We start from the raw sequence: 18,162 nt of genomic DNA, 5'->3' as shown, positions 1-18,162 counted from the left end.
GTAAAGATAAACATGCCCCCTAGGTGGCGTAGCCAATGTTAAGTATGGCCTTTGTTCCCGCGTCGAAATTTGAAAATTTTACGTCGTTTGCGTAACTCGTCCGTGAATGGGGCTGGACGTAATTTACGTTCACGTCGAAACCATTGACGTCCCTGCGGCGTACTTTGGAGCAATGCACACTGGGAAATTCCATGGACGGCGCACGTCAATCACGTTGTGTCACCAAAAATTAACATAAAACACGCCCCCTCATCCTCATTTGAATTACGCGCACTTACGCCGGTCCCATTTACGCTATGCCGCCGTAACTTAGGAGGCAAGTGCTTTGTGAATACAGCACTTGCCTCTCTGACTTACGGCGGCGTAGCGTAAATACGATACGCTGCGCCGCCTACCTGAATCCGGCCCATTGTCTATGGATGAATCAATGTATTGTAGTTTGTTGCCGTTCTTTGGAAGTGTGCAATTTTAAAAGGTGACATGTTTGTTATCTATTAACTCGGTGCAACATCATCTTTTATATTTTATCACAAAGTTGGGTATTATATTTTTGTGTGCATTAAAACTATTTGGGTGTATTTTTTACTGAAAATGTGCCTTTGACAAATATCATGCAACATAAAAAAAGGTTTTATTCTCCGGGGTGCCTGCTGTCAGAAAATACTTCATGTTTGGGGGTACAATTCATTTTCCAGCAATGCTGGTTTTTACATGTGAGGAATGTCAGAATTATCCTGGATGGTAATCGGTGAAAATGAGAAGTGCGATAATAAATAACTCAATATATGCACTGAAAATGTACTTTTCCAGCAGGTCTTCAGTCAATCAAATAAAAACAAGTTACATTTCTCTATGAAGGCCACACTTACATTTCTTTGCAATGTACAGAACAGTAAGGCCATAACAAATGTGGCCTGGAGGAGTACATATTTGAAAAACAGAGTTGGCTGTTGCTATGTTATTATGGAGAGCTGTAATAGCATGTCTAGTGAATGTCTTGTATGATATCCAGTCAGTGTTGTTGTGTGGCGATCTATAAAAGACGCACGCTTGTAGCCTAAAGACAGAAATGTGCGCAGTAATTGCTTGAATATGTGGAAACGTTCAACTTGTGATTTTATTTCTGATAAAATTACTAAAGTTTATTGCAGTTGAGTACTAGAAGCTTGTGAGGGAATCTAAAAAACATAAAGTACTACAAAACACCTCAGGGCTCCCTATTTACATATATTACACAGGCCAGAGGCGTACTACTGGGGGTGTTCGCTAGGGGGTGCTGTACTGGATCGGCAGCCCAGGAGAATTAGCCAGCCTGTAAGAGCCAGCATGTTGCTTTAGCGTCGTGCACAATGCATACAGTATATACACAGCGCACAGCGACACCCGAGGCCACAGGAGGAAGGACAGGGGTAGCCTGAATGACGCACAGTGGCACATGGAACCTGCTGGAACGTTGCTAATGGACCGTAAGTAGGGCACATGCAGTTGTCAGGGCTCACTCAGTGCCAGTGTTCTTATGGGTGTATGTAATGACTGTCATTTGTGGGGGGGACGTTTACCAGTTGTGAGCATGCAGTAACGGTTTCCCTGGTGTAAATGGAGTCCTGCTGGACTTTTCCCTCCCTGTCCATAATACTGGGGCCACAATTCTGCCCCCTCCCTGTCCATAATACTGGGGGCTGGGGCCATAATTCTGCCCCCTCCCTGTCCATAATACTGGGGCCATTATTCTGCCACCCCTCCCTGTCCATAATACTGGGGCCATATTTCTGCCCCCCCCCATCCATAATACTGGGGCCATAATTCTGCCCCCCCCTCCATGTCCATAATACAGGGGCCATAATTCTGCCTCCCCTCCCTGTCCATAATACTGGGGCCATAATTCTGCCCCCCTCACTGTCCATAATACTGGGGCCATAATTCTGCCCCTCCACTCCTGTCCATAATACTGGGGCCATAATTCTGCCCCTCCCCTGTCCATAATACTGGGGCCAAAATTCTGCCCCTCCTCCCTGTCCATAATACTGGGGCTATAATTCTGCCCCCCCTCCCTGTCCATAATACTGGGGCCATGATTCTGCCCCCCCCCCGTCCATAATACTGGGGCCATAATTCTGCCTCCCCCTCCCTGTCCATAATACTGGGGCTATAATTCTGCCCCCCCTCCCTGTCCATAATACTGGGGCCATAACTCTGCCCCCCCTGTCCATAATACTGGGGCCATAATTCTGCTCCCCTCCCTATCCATAAAACTGGGGCCATAATTCTGCCACCCCTCCCTGTCCATAATACTGGGGCCATAATTCTGCCCCCCCCTCCATGTCCATAATACAGGGGCCATAATTCTGCCTCCCCTCCCTGTCCATAATACTGGGGCCATAATTCTGCCCCCCTCACTGTCCATAATACTGGGGCCATAATTCTGCCCCCTCCACTCCTGTCCATAATACTGGGGCCATAATTCTGCCCCTCCCCTGTCCATAATACTGGGGCCAAAATTCTGCCCCTCCTCCCTGTCCATAATACTGGGGCTATAATTCTGCCCCCCCTCCCTGTCCATAATACTGGGGCCATGATTCTGCCCCCCCCCCGTCCATAATACTGGGGCCATAATTCTGCCTCCCCCTCCCTGTCCATAATACTGGGGCTATAATTCTGCCCCCCCTCCCTGTCCATAATACTGGGGCCATAATTCTGCCCCCCCTGTCCATAATACTGGGGCCACAATTCTGCCCCCCCCTCCCTGTCCATAATACTGGGGCCATAATTCTGCCCCCCTCCCTGTCCATAATACTGGGGCCACAATTCTGCCCCCCCCTCCCTGTCCATAATACTGGGGCCATAATTCTGCCCCACCTCCCTGTCCATAATACTGGGGCCATAATTCTGCCTCCCCTCCCTGTCCATTATACTGGGGCCATAATTCTGCCCCCCCTCCCTGTCCATAATACTGGGGCCATAATTCTGCCTCCCCCTCCCTGTCCATAATACTGGGGCCATAATTCTGCCTCCCCCTCCCTGTCCATAATACTGAGGCCATAATTCTGCCCCCCCCTGTCCATTATACTGGGGCCATAATTCTGCCTCCCCTCCCCGTCTATAATAATACTGGGGCCATAATTCTGCCCCCCCCCCCCTGTCCATAATACTGGGGCCATAATTCTGCCCCCCCCTGTCCATAATACTGGGGCCATAATTCTGCCACCCCCCTGTCCATAATACTGGGGCCATAATTCTGCCTCCCCTCCCTGTCCATAATACTGGGGCCATAATTCTGCCCCCCCTCCAATGTCCATAATATTGAGTACATTCTTATATTTGTATTCTATAGTTCTGCCTTTAAACTTCCTTCACCTTAGAAAGGCCATAGCAACAGCCATGGCAATGCTGGAAATCTGGCCAGTATGGACATATAAGTTACTCCTATGCATTATGAGTTATGAAGGTTTCCCGCACTAAGGTCAAAAAACACCGGCTGTGCAATCTGCTGCGGGCCTCAATATATTCCTAACAACACCCCCTGCGTATGCCTGCACTGGATCGCATAGTTCCGTAGGACCATGCGTTTTGATGCGACACATTTTTGAAAAGTAGTCCATGAACTACTTCTACGAACCGGTGTGATTTCAAATGTAAAAAGTCTGAGATGACTTACATACTGCAGAATGCAGTAATGTTAAATAGGGAATGTACAGTGCAGAGTGTAGGAGAGGGGTGTGGAGTGTACAATGGTGGGTAGTATGTGCAGGAGAGGGGTGTAGAGTGTACAGCGGTGGGTAGTATGTGCAGGAGAGGGGTGTGGAGTGTACAGCGGTGGGTAGTATGTGCAGGAGAGGAGTGCAGAGTGTACAGCGGTGGGTAGTTTGTGTAGGAGAGGGGTGTGGAGTGTACACCGGTGGGTAGTATGTGCAGGAGAGGAGTGCAGAGTGTACAGCGGTGGGTAGTATGTGTAGGAGAGGGGGTTTGGAGTGTACAGTGGTGGGTAGTATGTGTAGGAGAGGAGTGTGGATTGTACAGCAGTGGGTAGTATGTGTAGGAGAGGTGTGCAGAGTGTACAGCGGTGGGTAGTATGTGCAGGAGAGGAGTGCAGAGTGTACAGCGGTGGGTAGTTTGTGTAGGAGAGGGGTGTGGAGTGTACACCGGTGGGTAGTATGTGCAGGAGAGGTGTGCAGAGTGTACAGCGGTGGGTAGTATGTGTAGGAGAGGTGTGCAGAGTGTACAGCGGTGGGTAGTATGTGTAGGAGAGGGGGTGTGGAGTGTACAGTGGTGGGTAGTATGTGTAGGAGAGGAGTGTGGATTGTACAGCGGTGGGTAGTATGTGTAGGAGAGGTGTGCAGAGTGTACAGCGGTGGGTAGTATGTGTAGGAGAGGTGTGCAGAGTGTACAGCAGTGGGTAGTATGTGCAGGAGAGGAGTGCAGAGTGTACAGTGGTGGGTAGTATGTGTAGGAGAGGAGTGCAGAGTGTACAGCGGTGGGTAGTATGTGTAGGAGAGGGGTGTGGAGTATACAGCGGTGGGTAGTATGTGTAGGAGAGGGGTGTGCAGTGTACAGCGGTGGGTAGTATGTGCAGGAGAGGAGTGCAGAGTGTATGTAGGTGAGTATAATGTGCAGGTGAGGATTGTACAGCGGTGGGTAGTATGTGTAGGAAAGGGGTGTGGAGTGTACAGTGGTGGGTATTATGTGCAGGAGAGGAGTGTGGAGTGTACAGTGGTGGGTAGTATGTGTTGGAGAGGGGTGTGGAGTGTACAGCGGTGGGTAGTCTGTGTAGGAGAGGGGTGTGGAGTGTACAGCGGTGGGTAGTATGTGTAGGAGAGGTGTGCAAAATGTACAGCGGTGGGTAGTATGTGTAGGAGAGGGGTGTGCAGTGTACAGCAGTGGGTAGTATGTGCAGGAGAGGAGTGCAGAGTATATGTAAGTGGGTATAATGTGCAGGTGAGGAGGAGAGGTGTGCAGAGTGTACACCGGTGGGTAGTATGTGTAGGAGAGGTGTGCAGAGTGTACAGCGGTGGGTAGTATGTGTAGGAGAGGTGTGCAGAGTGTACAGCGGTGGGTAGTATGTGTAGGAGAGGGGTGTGGAGTGTACAGCGGTGGGTAGTATGTGTAGGAGAGGGGTGTGGAGTGTACAGCGGTGGGTAGTATGTGTAGGAGAGGGGGTGTGGAGTGTACAGTGGTGGGTAGTATGTGTAGGAGAGGAGTGTGGATTGTACAGCGGTGGGTAGTATGGGTAGGAGAGGGGTGTGGAGTATACAGCGGTGGGTAGTATGTGTAGGAGAGGAGTGCAGAGTGTATGTAGGTGAGTATAATGTGCAGGTGAGGATTGTACAGCGGTGGGTAGTATGTGTAGGAAAGGGGTGTGGAGTGTACAGTGGTCGGTAGTATGTGCAGGAGAGGAGTGTGGAGTGTACAGCGGTGGGTAGTATGTGTAGGAGAGGTGTGCAAAATGTACAGCGGTGGGTAGTATGTGTAGGAGAGGGGTGTGCAGTGTACAGCAGTGGGTAGTATGTGCAGGAGAGGAGTGCAGAGTATATGTAAGTGGGTATAATGTGCAGGTGAGGATTGTACAGCGGTGGGTAGTATGTGCAGGAGAGGAGTGCAGAGTATATGTAAGTGGGTATAATGTGCAGGTGAGGATTGTACAGCGGTGGGTAGTATGTGCAGGATGGTGACAGTAATGGCAGTGGATGGTGACATAAGTTCTTTATTTTTATTTTTTTTACAATGACATTTTTACTATTTTTTTTTTTCAAAATTCTTTTTGGGGGCTAGTAGACAGTGGCCTGGATTCAAGAAGCAATTGCGCCTGTGTAACCATAGGTTACACAGCGCAATTGCTTACTTGCCCCGGCGTAACGAATGCTCCTGATTCAGGAACCTCGTTACGCCGACTGCAGCCTAAGATATGTGCGGCATAAGGCTCTTATGCCCACATATCTTAGGCTGCATTCTTGCGATGGCCGCTAGGTGGCGTTCCCGTTGTGCTCAGCGTATAGTATGCAAATTGCATACTAACACCGATTCACAACGTTGCGCGAGCCCTGCGTACGCAATTTACGTAGTTTCCGTACGGCGGTTTTTGCATAAGGCTGCCCCTGCTATTAGCAGGGGCAGCCAATGTTATGTATACCCGTCGTTCCCGCGTCGCGAAATTTGAAATTTACGTAGTTTGCGTAAGTGAATAGTGAATGGCGCTGGACGCCATTCACGTTCACTTTGAAGCAAATTACGTCCTTGTGAAGTTTCCCGACGGAGCATGCGCTCTACGATCGGCGCGGGAACGCGCCTAATTTAAATGATTCCCGCCCCTTACGGGATCATTTAAATTGCGCGCGCTTACGCCGGTCATTTTGCCGGCGCGCCCGCGCAATTTACGGAGCTTCTGCTCCGTGAATCGAGGGCAGCGCAAAAAAATTGCCCAGGTTGCCCTGCGCCTCCGTAAAAAAAGCGCAATTGTTACTGAATCCGGGCCAGTGTCAGGAGAGCAGTGGACGGTGTGAGAATATTTTTTTTTATTTTTTTATTTTAGTTTTTCACAATGATTGGGGGTGGGGGAGGGTTGTAGTGAACAGTGTCAGGAGAGCAGTGGATGGTGTCAGTGTTTTTTTGTTTTTCTTATTTTTTACAGTTTTGTTGTTTATTATTTATTTTTTTATAATTGTTTTCATATTTTTCTTCAGTGTTTCTGGGGAAGGGGGTGGGGTATGTGTCAGTGGGCGGTGTCAGGGCAGTGGGTTGGTGTAGGTAGGACAGTGGGTAGTGTCCGTTAGGCAGTGGATGGTGTCAGTAGTTTTTTTATGTTTATGTATTGATTTTTTTTCCAATTTCATTTGTTTTTTCACAATGCTTTTTGGGGGAGGGGATTGGGACAGTAGTCACTGTTAGTAGGGCAGGGGGGAGTGGTGTCAGTAATTTTTTTGTTTATTTTTTACAGATACTTTTTTTTAATATTGTTTTTTTTTTTTTATCAGCCCTGTTGGGGGGGCTTTGGAGAGATATCATGGGTCTAAACAGGAGGAGGACAGCGGGCCGGAGGAGAATGGAGGGGGATGCATGGATGACACACCACTGCCACCCTTGATCAGCCCTGCAGCCAGGAGACTTGGGATGTCTGCAATGCTCTCTAGTCATTTGCTTCCTGGGCCAAGCTTGATATTTTGCATATATGTTAGGCTGCGGGCACACAGGGCGTCTATTTAGCCCCAGGTGAACAACCTGTGGCCTGAGAGCCTTTGGCATATGATGTGTGACCTTCAGACCTCAGCAGTCTATAGTGGGAACATTGATTGGGGTAATAGCATTGATCACCACTAACCTCATGTAACACGTTCCCAGTTGCGTATTGTCTTCTGCAACGGATCTGGAGTGCGTTTTTGTGGTGTGAACTGGCCCGTACTGGGGAGGTTTCCAAGTAATGCTTCATTTTATTTTAACAGAGTACATAAAGTTGGCCATGATCACTAAGAGGACATTACGAGATGACTGAGGAAAATAAGTTTATGGATCTCTGGCCCCACAATTCCATTTACCATCTACAAATCCTACATTAGCAGGTATCACTTGTGGTCTAATGGTGTCAGCATGCTTGGAACCTGACTTTGACAACGTTACTCCAGTTACCCCGCGCTAGTCTGATCCTGCACCATCATGATGTCGGCACTCCACCAACTGCCTGGGACTGACCTGCTCTCCCACAGTGTGTCCTGTGCTCCTGCTGATCACCTCACCTACCTGCCTGAGAACTACCAATCGGACCCCTCCTGAAGCAGTCACCAGTGAACCGGTTCTTACGGCACCCATGCATGTTTGAGCTCTGCATTCCCTGGCATCACCTCCGGGGTGCTTGGACCATAGCTGTGAGAAAAGCCCTCTCGTCACTTCGGCCTTCAACCAGGTAGGTGACAAATGGTGGAGTTATGGGCTTAATGTTGATATAGTGTAGTGTAGTGCTACCCTTAAAGTGAATGTAAACCCGATTTTTTTTTGTTGCTGTCCCAATGTAGAGTATACGATTTCCTATCATCTGTGCCCAGTCTTGCCACAAAGAGTTATTCCAGCTCTGAGCAATCCTCTTTTCTTTTTTCAGTGAGATAAACGGACAAACAGGAGAAAACTTGTGTCTGTTCTTCTCCCTTGCTGTGGATGACAGGTGATTTACATATGTCATGCACTAGCCTGAGACAGGCATTATTTTTTAATTCCCACCCCCACTCCTTTTCTGAAGTCATGTGGCTACTTTTCTGGATTTTGACTGGATGTTAGTGATCATAGCAGAATTTAGTGTAAGGAATACACAAGAGAAAATGCATGTTGACAAGGGGAGTGTAGAGTAGAGGTGGGCGGGAAGTCTACTGACATCACGACTCCACCCACAGAGCTCCAGACAACAGAACCACCCACAGAATCTGCATATTTTCAGTTCTTATAACAGACAAAGGGGAGACATTTGACAGGTAAGGATACATGCAAGAGACCTCTATATCCTTATAGATCAGCACCATGGCAGTAGCTTCAAAATAATATATTAAACTGCTCTGTGCAGTGGATTTGCATAGAGCAGCCTAGATCCTCCTCTCCTCTGATCCCTCTTTAGCTCTCCTGGCCCCTACATCCTGACGAGTACCCCTACAGCAAGCAGCTTGCTATGGGGGCGCCCGAGCCGAGCCTCAGCTCCGTGTGTCCATTCAGACATGGAGCCCTGGCTAGGCAACTCACTCTCCTCATTGGCTCATTGACTTTGACAGCAGCAGGAACCAAAGGTGCTCCGCTGCTGTCTCAGCCAATGAGGAAAATAGTCTTGGGCAGCTGAGTCTCTCGTGCAACATCGCTGAGATGGACTCAGGTAAGTATAAGGGGGGCTGCTGCATACAGAAGGTTCTTTTATCTTCAAAAAAGTGAAGAAACAGCACAGTCAGTGCACAATGCAAACTCTGTTGTTAAAGCGGAGCTCCACCCTTAAGTGAAACATCTTCTCATGGGAACCCTCCCCCCCCCCCTCCGGTGTCACATTTTACACTTTTCAGGGGGGAGGGGGGGGGTTCAGATACTTGTTTAAGACAGGTATTTGCACTCACTTCCGGCCACACAGTCTGCGGGTAGACTGCGGGCAGAACGTCAGATCCCATCCTGTCCGTTGTGTTCTGGGAAACACGCGGCGCCCAGAACACAGCGGGGACCAGTAAGCAGTGCGCAGCACGAATCGCGCATGTGCCGTAGGGAACCGGGCAGTGAAGCCACAATCCTTCACTTCCTGGTTCCCTCACCGAGTATGGCGGTGGGGACAGCAGAGTGACGAGCGATTGCTCGTCTTCTGCTGCTGACGTCGTTGGACTCCAGGACAGGTAGGTGTCCTAATATTAAAAGTCAGCAGCTGCAGTATTTGTAGCTGCTGGCTTTTAATATTTTTTTTTTACAGAGGAGCTCCTCTTTAAGTACACATGCCGACCGGCCTAACATAACACAATAAAAATGGTCAAGTAAAACAAATCAAATATGTAAATGGCCACAATGTACACAGCCTTTGTGGCAGATAGAGTAGTGATAAGAGAGACCGACAACATAGCCTTGAAAAAAGAGCGCGCAGGACTGTTCCTGGACTTGCGCACGCTCTGAAACGCGTCGTGGTCCTCCTCGGCCCCTGTCCAGCTGACGTCACACTCCAAACACACGAGACTTCAGCCCTGCAGCACAACATCACCGCTGACACTGTCGGCTCCTTCCGGCACCGAGCAGCTGCTGACACCTGGCTACATGACGCCATCTCTCGTTCCTGGCATGACTGACCAGCTTTAAAAGTTCCACACCAGCCTCCCGGACTTCTACATTGCATTATTTAATGTAAGTGCTGGATACATTTGTTTGCATACATTAAATACAGATCACTCAGAGGCTCTTTTTTCCTTTTGTTTTTCTCTTTGCATATTCTGAGCTGGCTTCGCTCCTGGAGAACTGCCTTGAGCATCTGATATCATTTTTATATATAGCCACCAACAACAGCCATAATGGCACCTTGTTTGGACTGATCCTTGATGGATTTATTAAACTTTTAGACCATATACACCGCTGTTTTGGTTTTATTTCCGGGACGTATGGCTTCCGGTGGCCAATTGGATCCACAATGTGTGCAATGAGACTGAGCTAACAGTAGAACAGGATATTCACATATCTGTAAAAAAAATAGCACCCAGAACTGAGCCAGGTAAATGGGGTGGAAATAGACTGGAGAGGAGGGAAAAGGAAAGAAATGGGAGATGGTCAGGAAGGGTACAAGTAGGTGATCAGACGTGCCTTGTACCGAAGAAAAAAAATTATATTAAAAAGGGAAAGATGGAGCTTCTGGCCCAGGGAAGAGGACTAAAGCCCCATACACACTATCAGTTTTCCTGCAGGTTTTTGTCTTCAGGTTTACCAAAACCATCTAATATGAGGTCAAACCTTAAGAGTTTCAATTTGTATGCAATCAGGCAGGTCCTTGCACTACATGGTTTTGGTAAATCTGAAGAGAAAAACCTGCAGGAAAACTGATATAGCCAGATTCAGGCGTAAGCGCGCCTAATTAAAATGAGGATGAGGGGGGGGCGTGTTTTATGTAAATGGGTGGTGACCCGACGTGATTGACGTTTTTTTACGAACGGCGCCGTCCGTGTACATATCCCAGTGTGCATTGCTCCAAAGTACGCCGCAAGGACGTATTGGTTTCGACGTGAACGTAAATTACGGCCAGCCCCATTCACGGACGACTTACGCAAACAACGTAAAAATTTCAAATTTTGACGCGGGAACGACGGCCATACTTAACATTGACTAGGCCAGCTTTTTGTTGGAATAACTTTACGCCGGAAAACGCCATACGTAAACGGCATATCTTTACTGCGACGGGCACACGTACGTTTGTGAATCGGCGTATCTAGGCATTTGCATATTCTACGCCGAACTCAACGGAAGCGCCACCTAGCAGCCAGCGTAAATATTGCACCCTAAGATACGACGGCTGCTCGTATCTTAGCCTAATTTAAGCGTATCTGGTTTCCAGAATACGCTTAAATTTACGACGGCGCAGATTCCCAGTTACGTCGGCGTATCTACTGATACGCCAATGTAAATCTCCCTGAATCTGGCTAATAGTGTGTATGGGGCCTAAGTCCAGGAGGTCAGCCAGGTTGTGAGACCTCCTGAAGGTAAGCATCAATGTACACAAAGGGGTTGATTTACTAATACTGCAGAGTCCAAAATCTGGTGCAGCTGTGTATGGTAGCCAATCAGCTTCTAAACGTCAGCTTATTAAATTAAGCTTTGACAAAAAAAACTGGAAACTGATTGGTTTCTATCCAGAGCTGCCTCAGATTTTGCACTCTCCAGTTTTAGTAAATCAGCCCCAAAGTGTTGCCAACTTCTCCAGGTGTCACCGAAGGTCTTCTCCCGGTTGTGCAGAGTAGCTGTGGGGTCTCCTCCATATTGCTAAGTTCATTCACTTTGGAAAACCACAAGGATTTTGATGGCGCATTCTCAGATCTCCAGCAAAGGGGGATGTAAGCCTTGGTAACTGAATAGTGAGGGAAGCCTTATATTTCTTTTCATCTGGAAGGGAAATCGAAGGAAAAGGTAAGTGAACCAACAATGCACTAGCAGCTAGCTTAAAGGAACCTATTTTGAAAATAAAAAACAAACCTTAAAGGGGTTGTAAAGGTTCATGTTTTTTCACCTTAATGCATTCTATGCATTAAGGTGAAAAAACACCTGACGATTAGTGGCCCCCCAGCCCCTCCATTTACTTACCTGAGCCCTTGAAAATCCCACGTCGGGAACGTGCTGGCTTCTCGGCTCTTCTCGGATCATTGATTGGATGATTGATAGCAGCGCAGCCATTGGCTCCCGCTGCTGTCAATCAAATCAATGACGCGGCACGCCGGGGGGTGGGGCCGAGTGGTACAGTCGTGGGCTATGGCCGCCGACTATATCAGGGAAGCGTGCCTGCAAGCTAACCACCTTGGGAGAGCGCTTCTCATCAGGGGGTTAGCTCTTGCGGGGGGGGGGGGAAGGCAAGACAGCCGCAGAGGGACCCCAAAAGACGAGGATCGGGGCCACTCTGTGCAAAACGAGCTGCACAGTGGAGGTAAGTATAACATGTTTGTTTATTAAAAAAAAAAACCTTTAGGTCCGAGAGATGTAGCAAGCAGGCCACAGGGTTCCCCTCCAGGTCAACGTTTGTCAGGTGTTTGACAGTATCGATCATCCCCGCCAAAAGGGTCTAAGTTTGGGACAGTCCCAAAAGATATGGAGCATTGTTCCCTCTGCAGAGCCACATCGCCAACATGAACTAGGGACCCGGGGAAAAAGCAGTGTAGAGCAGTGGGTACCCTGTACCAGCGGGTCAGAACTTTGTAGCCGGTCTCTTGGATTCTAGTGGCCCAATGTTCGTATTTTCAAGGAGACTGCACAGATTGATTCTGTCATTTTTGTTTAGAGCTAAGGGATTGCAGTGCTGGGTTCCTAGAACCCTTGGCCAAGAGCTGTATCTTGTAACTACAACCTATTTTTACGGTGCAATCATTTTTGTGGTGCTTTCATGTTAGGATACAATTACAGTAAAATCTTTTTACAGTCAGTGTGTGTGTGGTTTAATGATATTATACTACACAGTTACACATTAAATCCTTATAAAAGTTAAATGCTGCCCATAGTTTTCAGAGGGTGGTTGGAGGTGCAGTCATACTGTGAATAGCTTGAGGGCAAAGCATCTTCAGAGCACCGCCCCAACATGTAAACTTGGCTTTTCATGTTTGTGTGATTGCACAGAGCCAGGGGTGTTTTAACTGTGTGTTCTCTTTGAGTTTGAGAAGATTTCAAATTGGTGCTGTTGGGTAAAAGGGATTAAGAGAGGAAAAGGTTAACTGTCTAAAAGAACAGGATGTTCCCATAGTGTTCTGGAGACATTTTGGGCCTGCCACTGAGTGGTGGAGGTGTTTGGAATGTGCATGGATGCCTAGGGAGCACCAACTTAGTAATGGGTGCACCCCCTAGCAAGAAACGTGTTGTATTCAGACAACAAAACCATGTTACCCTTTGGAAAAATTATTGATGAAGCTAAATAAAGTTCTCCAGTACCTGTGAGCCTTGAGTTATTTCTCTTCAGGACTTAGACAAGTGGCGGAGAGGAGCAGAAAAGGCACATGCCCCAGGTACAGGGTTTTCATGTGGAACAGGAGCACTGCACACTCAGGTCACTTGCCCTATATATCCTACTTTCTGCCACCAGGTCGGAGTCTGTAATTGGCTGTCGCTGCAGAGCTCCACTCAGCGGCCAACCGTATGTTCTCTGCAGTTCACTAGCATGGCCACACTTGCTCCTCCCTAGACCAGCACTGCCCTTAGCCCTGTGGAATGGAAGAACAGTCCTGCCCTGAGGATCTGATGAGAGGAAACATAGGGCACCAGAAGAAAGATTTGGGGTGCAGAGTGTGGAGTACATAAGTGTGCCAAGAGGGGGGTTTGGGGTGAGGAGGTGAGTAGAGAGAGGGGGCACAGAGATAACTAGGGGGTGGGGTGCAAAGGGAGCAGAAGGGGGGTTGAGCTACAAAGGTTAGAAGAAAGGGGAAGGCGGGGTGCAGAGGTTAGAAGTAGGGCTGTTGAGGGGCAGAGTTTGAAGAGAAGGCATTTGGGGTGCAGAGGTGAGCAAAAAGTGGGTTGGAGTGCAAAAGTGAACAAAGAGGACACATTTGTAGGGCAGAAAGGCTGGTTTGGGAGCTTTTGCTGGAGAGGATGTTTGCTTTTGAAGGGTAATTGTTTTTGCTGGGGGGGTTTTTTGAATATGAGATTTTTGCTTGGGGAGGAGCTGGGGTGGGAATTTTTGACTGACAGTATTCTTAGCTTTGCACTCTTTATGCTGGAAGTGCAGCAGTCAAAGAGTGCACGACGTACAGAGGTCAGAATTATCCACTTTGGCTCTCACACCTGTTTACCCCTTATGGCAGGGCTCGACAAACCCCAGGCGCCAGGTTGCAATTGCGACTAGAATTAGCGACCTGGCGCTATGGGGCGGCACAGCTAGGGTACCGTGTCTCCGTGTGCACCCCCTCTCGCGATTGAGTCGGGTCGCACTGGCCGGTAATTGAGGCCGCGGCTTTGCGACCTTCAGCAGTCCTATGGTTCCTTCTGAAATCTGGTGCCCTCTTGTGGTGGCCGTTGGTATGACCATACAACCAGCAATGCTACTGGAGCTTCCCTGCCTGTTTCCATCTCCTTCCCTTTACTTAGAAGTTAGAACCCCCAAACATTATATATATTTTTTATTCTAACACCCTAGAGAATAAAATGGCGGTCGTTGTAATACTTTCTGTCACACCGTATTTGCGCAGCGGTCTTACAAGTGCACTTTTTTGGGGGAAAATACAAATTTTTTAATAAAAAAATAAGACACACGTAAAGTTAGCCCAATTCATTTATATTGTAAAAGATAATGTTATGCCGAGTAAATTGATACCCAACATGTCACGCTTCAAAATTGCGTCCGCTAGTGGAATGGCGACAAACTTTTACCCTTTAAAATCTCCATAGGCGACGTTTAAAAAATCTACAGATTGCATGTTTTGAGTTACAGAGGAAGTCTAGGGCTAGAATTATTGCTCTCGCTCTACCAATTGCGGTGATACCTCACATGTGTGGTTTGAACACCGCTTTCATATGCGGGCGCTGCTCACGTATGTGTTCGCTTCTGCGAACGCAGAAGCATGGGGCGCGTTCCTGGCTCCTAACTTTAACTGGCTCATAGATTCCAAGCAAATTTGACAAGCCCTGCCTTATGGACTGGAGCAATTTTCACATTTCTGCTATGAGCCTGTATATTCAGTGAAAATGTTGTTATTACTTAAAGCGGTTGTATGCCCTGACAGAAAACAACAACCTGTAAGGCAGAGGCATAATGGGCTAGTATGCACCGCATACTAGCTCATTATGAAATAGTACTTATCTTAGAATGAAGGGCTCGCACCGCCTCCAAGTCACTGCAGAGGGAGCTGACATGTTCCCTCAGCATTTCTTACAGGTTCGCAGCTCCAGCGCTGTGAGTGGCCGGAGCCACGATGTCACTCCCGAGCATGTGCGCGAGAGTCCTCGGTTCCAACAAGGAGCTCTGAATTTCTGGCACAATCCGCTGGACCTTCAAAGCGCATGTGCCGCTGACATCATCGGCTGCCGGCTGCATGCAAGATGAATATCTCCTAAGCTGTGCAGGTTTAGGAGATATTCATTTTTCCTACAGGTTAGCCTTATAGGCTTGATTTAAATAATAATTTTTAAAGAGCAACTGTCATCTCTGTCCCGCATCAGCTCCTCCTCTGACCCGATGTTGACTCACCGACAGTCCCATATACACAACAAGGTGAGGGATGTGGATGTCTGCTGCCATGATGGATATGAAATGACAGGTGCTCTTTAAATGTAAGGACCTATTCTTGCTGGTAGTTAGAATCTTTAATATTTGCAAACAAAATTAAGATTTCCTATTTAGGCTCCATGCACACAGAAGCTGATAAACTGCAGTTTATTGGCTTTTTGGCGTGTTTTTAAAAAGCCCATAAACTGAACTCTGTGTTAGCCTACGTGCCCATGCACACCTGGGCGTTTTTTAGTGTTAATGAGCTTTGGAGTTTATTGGCTTTTTTCTGAAAGCCTGAAATTTGCGTTCAAAGTGCAGTTTTTCGGCGGGAAAAAACGCTCAAAAACACTGGCGCCAGCGTTTTTTTGCATTTTTTAAATCCATTAAAAAAAAAAGAAAAAAAAAGAAAGAAACGCTGCACTGAAAAACGCTATTGCAAAAACGCTAAAAAAAACGTTGAAATCAGGGTTGTCCCGATACCACTTTTTTAGGACCGAGTACAAGTACGATACTTTTTTTTTATGTACTCGCCGATACCGAATACCGATACTTTTTTTTAAATGCAGCCATGTCTCCCCCACAAATGCAGCCATGTCCCCCCCACAAATGCAGCCATGTCCCCCCATATGCAGCCATGTCCCCCACATATGCAGCCATGTCCCCCACATATGCAGCCATGTCCCCCCACATATGCAGCCATGTCCCCCCACATATGCAGCCATTTCCCCAAACATATGCAGCCATTTCCCCAAACATATATGCAGCCATATCCCCCACATATATGCAGCCATATCCCCCACATATATGCAGCCATGTCCCCCACATATATGCAGCCATGTCCCCCCACATATATGCAGCCATGTCCCCCCACATATATGCAGCCATGTCCCCAAACATATGCAGCCATGTCCCCCATACCTAATGATGATGCCGCCGCCGCGTTAATCACCGTGCGGCGAACATTACAGGCAGCTTTCGTTTGAAAAGCTGTTTTCCCTGCCACGCCGTGTAAAGGACACTCCCCCTTGCTCGGGATTGGACAGATCCGTCCAAGGGGGAGTGTCTATACATGGCGCGGCGGGCAAAACAGCTATTCAAACTAAAGGTGCCTGTAATGTTCGCCGCACGGTGATTAACGCTATTGCAAAAACGCTAAAAAAAACGTTGAAATTAGGGTTGTCCCGATACCACTTTTTTAGGACCGAGTACAAGTACGATACTTTTTTTTTATGTACTCGCCGAAACCGAATATCGATACTTTTTTTTAAATGTGTCCCCAAATGCAGCCATGTCTCCCCCACAAATGCAGCCATGTCCCCCCCACAAATGCAGCCATGTCCCCCACATATGCAGCCATGTCCCCAAACATATGCAGCCATGTCCCCCCACATATGCAGCCATGTCCCCCCACATATGCAGCCATGTCCCCCCACATATGCAGCCATGTCCCCAAACATATGCAGCCATTTCCCCAAACATATATGCAGCCATTTCCCCAAACATATATGCAGCCATTTCCCCAAACATATATGCAGCCATTTCCCCAAACATATATGCAGCCATATCCCCCACATATATGCACCCATATCCCCCACATATATGCAGCCATGTCCCCCACATATATGCAGCCATGTCCCCCCACATATATGCAGCCATGTCCCCCATACCTAATGATGATGCCGCCGCCGCGTTAATCACAGTGCAGCGAACATTACAGGCAGCTTTCGCTTGAAAAGCTGTTTTCCCTGCCACGCCGTATAAAGGACACTCCCGCTTGCTCGGGATTGGACAGATCCGTCCAAGGGGGAGTGTCTATACATGGCGCGGCGGGCAAAACAGCTATTCAAACTAAAGGTGCCTGTAATGTTCGCCGCACGGTGATTAACGCGGCAGCAGCGGATTTGCGATATACGGCGACGACGGCGGGGGGGGGGGAAAGTATTCTATTTAGGCATCGGGGGTATTTGCGGGAGTACAAGTACTCCCGCAAATACTCAGTATCGGTCCCGATACCGATACTGGTATCAGTGTCGGGACAACCCTAGTTGAAAGGCTCCCTGCAAAGCTACTGGCGTTTTTATAGCTTTTTTTTAAGCGTCTGTGTGCATGGAGCCTTAGGATAAAAAGGTGTCTCAGGTTAGTAAAACAGCGATCTAATCATACAGTTTGTAGTGTACATAGATTTGCAAGACAATGGGATAAAGGAATATTCCTGAACTTTGTTTTATCTCATGGTTACTGTAAACTTGTGTGAATGCAATAATGTTTCTTAAACAGAAAACGATGTTTAGATAGATTTGTACTCCAAAAGCATTTTTATTAAATTAAATTTGATAAAAATCTAAAAAAAATCTATTTAAATAATAATAATAATAAAAAAACTGATAAAAAAATCATATATTTTTTTTAAATCATTGATTTATATCCACCCTGATTACAGTACCATAGTCCACAATTAGGCCTCTTTCACACGGGACGGATCTGTGATGATCCACCCTGTGAACCTCTGCTTGCTCAGTGTGATCGCTCCGCTGATCCCCGCTGAGCCGGCGGATGACAGGGTGGTCCCCGCACACTATGCAGGGACCGCCCTGTCAGATCTCCCCTTCCGCTATGGGGGAATCGGATGAACACGGACCGTCTGTCCGTGTTCACCCGATCCGATCCGCAGACGAATGAAAAATAGGGTTTTCCTCTTTCTGCAGAATCGGAGGATTGCGGAACCGGAAGAGATCGGGTGTCAATGGATGTTCATCCGCTGACACCCAAAATCTCATAAGGATCAATGTATGTCC

The 18,162-nt window shown here is 47.8% G+C and overlaps 1 long non-coding RNA gene across 1 annotated transcript; it reads left to right on the top strand.

Annotated features, from left to right (window-relative positions):
* The first annotated feature begins 1,300 nt into the window (after positions 1–1,300).
* Positions 1,301–7,888, top strand: LOC120919308. The gene is made up of 2 exons (XR_005744551.1): positions 1,301–1,466; positions 7,431–7,888. It is a non-coding gene; the product is annotated as an uncharacterized LOC120919308 (long non-coding RNA).
* The last annotated feature ends 10,274 nt before the right edge of the window (positions 7,889–18,162 follow it).

This window comes from Rana temporaria, chromosome 12, assembly GCF_905171775.1.
Source record: "Rana temporaria chromosome 12, aRanTem1.1, whole genome shotgun sequence".
NCBI classification, from domain to species: Eukaryota; Metazoa; Chordata; class Amphibia; order Anura; family Ranidae; genus Rana; species Rana temporaria.
Note: the sequence above shows the minus strand (reverse complement) of the source record. Positions and strands in the feature narration are given on the sequence as shown.